Genomic DNA, 3,051 nt, shown 5'->3' on the forward strand with positions numbered 1-3,051 from the left:
ACACACACACACACACATCTTTCTATAAACGGTGGCCCGGTGGATGAGTCACTCAACTCGCAATCCGAGGGTCGCGGGTTCCTTGTCGCACCAAACATGCCCACTTGGGCGTGGGGCTAGCAACTCCACCCCGATAACAATCTGCTACGGAAACTGCAACAACACTTCCACTAGGAACGACAGGAACTAAGAAGAAGAATATACAAACCAGAACCAGTTATTCTGACTTTGTGGCGTTATTAAAAAGATATCGCACATTGATTTTAAAATAGGATTAAATTCGTTATATATTTGCTTTACAACCAGACGATCCTATCTTGAAGCTGGCACATTTTCCTCTTTATATTATGTCTTCATTTATGGCAGATTCTGTCAGTTGTGTTACATTTGTACAGTTAACACCCCTACATTCTCCACAGCCTACAGAACACTAAAGTCCATGCTTCCTACATGTACAACGTTTAGTGTCACAATTCGCTTTACAGTTGCATTTTATAATTTTAATAGGTTTTCTGGAGCTGGTAGTAAATGTGTCTTAACTGGTAATAAGCTATTGCCTACAACTGACCATCACCACTCTTGTGGTAACATTTTGTCATTTAAGTGGATCCATGTTTGTACTTGAAAACAGACCCTCATGGTGTGGTAATGTGCGGCTGCGGATGTAGGAGGAATTGTATGTACCTGTACGTGTGTTGTGGTTTAAACTACTTTTCGTGCAAAATGTCTGAAGCGCAATAAATCCAATCCCTCAATTGGAACTCCGCCATACAAACATATAAGTGCTTGTTATCCGGCTTTTTGTATTTCATCTCTTGTTTTACCCTGATTGCAAAACACTTCTGCATTCTCCCTTAAATGTTGATCATATCCTAGTTTTTTTAAGTGCTGCCCCTTTTCCAATCCCATAAATGCGAGATGTTGTGTCGCAGCCCGTCAGAGCAAGCACGAACGAACGAACGGCATATATCGACAGGTGTTTACTCCCAGTATCATCTTCGTTTGCCGAATGTCCCGAATTCTTTGTACGTAGTCTGTTTCCCTTCTGACTTGAAAAATATATTACTGTTCTGAGTATTAGCGTGATAGCATAGCAATATGAGAAAATCCGTGTCTTCACCGATCACCATTGTTTCACGAGTTTCTGCACAAGCAACTGCAGTCTTGACTAGTAAGAGATCCACATCGCCTTCAGCATATACAATTTCGATCCCCTATTTTAAAGTCGACACCCGAACATGTAAATAAAACGTTGTTTGTTTTCAGAGTTCGTTAAAAATGTGTTCTTTTTTCATTTGAATGGCGTATTGTCGAACATTCGAACCGAAACTCCATGCGTTCGCCGCTACATCCTTTGTTGATGGTCCTGACTGGTACTGGATCCACATACTTTTTAGATATATAATCTACATACACATTACAAATATTTGCGAAATCTGTGCCTTGTTGCCATGGCATGCGCTGTAACAATGATCATCCATCTAACACATGTTGAACATTCTCAGTAATAGATTCCTGTTTTCTACAGTCTCTTTAAGTCCAAATCGCATCAGCTAATGCTGGTTTTTGTGGTTGCCTTGGAAAACCTGATGGATCACACAGTGCAGATTGAATACTACAAAGTTCATATCCAAATATGTGTGACATGTCTTCTTCCGATCTAGTTGCAGCTGTTGTAAGACGTTGAAAAAGTAGCTGGGGGTCAACCTGAATTGACTCGCCATCTAATTTTACTACAGGCTTTGTAGTAAGTGTCACTGCTTGCTGGGATCTTTTGAAAGAATACTCCATCACATTGTTACCAACCATTTTTTGTAAGACTTTCGATCCGATTTCTTTTGCGTTGTACACATTTACAGATGAATCAGACGCCACACCGGTTTCAATATTGCGTAATGAGGGGTCTTGGATAAACGGATTTCTTTCTAGTAGAAAAGATAGGAGTACGTTTGTGTCTTTGTAGTCCCTTTCCTTCCTGGCTTGGCCACACTCTTTGTGTTGACTACTTGTGTAATAAACAGTTCCACTGAAATCCTGAATTATTTACCTCTGCACACGAGGACAATGATAGTAACCACTGAGCTTGTTGTGTTTCTTTCATACCCTTTCCTCTAGTCATGCCTCCACTTGTCTTCACGCTTCTCATTAAGACTTGCTCGATAATAAGATCCGTTGATAATCCAGCCCAATACCTATCAGTTATACGTATAACATGTTGTCCAGATGTCATTTTTTCAACAATATCTTTAATCGTTATTTGTTCATTGTCATTTTCTTCAAGGTGACTGACAACAGAGAAAAATTCTTGTGTTAAGTTAGCATGAACAGGCCTTCCGCGCGACGTTCACTGTGTGTTTGTTGTTCTGGTGAAAAACCTCCGGAATACACTTCTTAGTCCTAAAATTGACACCACAGGAATGATGATATATAGCATCTGCTGCGGGGAAGTCACTAACACTTTCCAGTCATCCTCCGACCTCATCAGTCCACCTATCATCACGTTCAATGCATACTTTGTTAATACTATTTTGGAAGTCTATAGTTCTGACAGGAAACACATCTAATCCTCGCTTTTTTTCAAATAATTTTGCAGCTTGGCCACAAAACAACCACTGTTCTTTAAAGCAAAACTGCTCATTACCAGATCTTAGTAAAGGCAATTTACATGTAGAAATATGTGAAGATGTTTTACTATCACGTTTAATGACATTTGGATTACAATAATTTTGCAACATTCTGTGTGAACATATTGCCCTGGAACAGTGAGTATGTTATCACCACGTTTAGTGCTTGCAATGTTTATACCGGCAGACCCTTTCAGTCGTAACTACACAATAGCTTTTTCATTCTGTAAACTTCCCTTACAAATAACACAGACGTGAGAGGAGTTCGGTATTTCCATCTGTAAATACATTAAAAGTAACCTTATAACTATTGGATTTAAAACATAAAATAAAAAGACATAAACCAGTTTGAACACATAGATTATCTTATGAGTTCTTATTGTTGCGTCATCGAGATCATGTGATTCTCACGCTCTCTACTTTCTAG

General features: G+C 39.2%; 1 long non-coding RNA gene across 1 annotated transcript in view; it reads right to left on the reverse strand.

The window, feature by feature from the left end:
* Positions 1-3,051, reverse strand: part of LOC111087434 — a 7,519-nt gene that overhangs the window by 2,563 nt on the left and 1,905 nt on the right. The window lies entirely within an intron of this gene.

This window comes from Limulus polyphemus, unplaced genomic scaffold (genome assembly GCF_000517525.1).
Source record: "Limulus polyphemus unplaced genomic scaffold, Limulus_polyphemus-2.1.2 Scaffold2147, whole genome shotgun sequence".
In the NCBI taxonomy this organism is placed as follows: domain Eukaryota; kingdom Metazoa; phylum Arthropoda; class Merostomata; order Xiphosura; family Limulidae; genus Limulus; species Limulus polyphemus.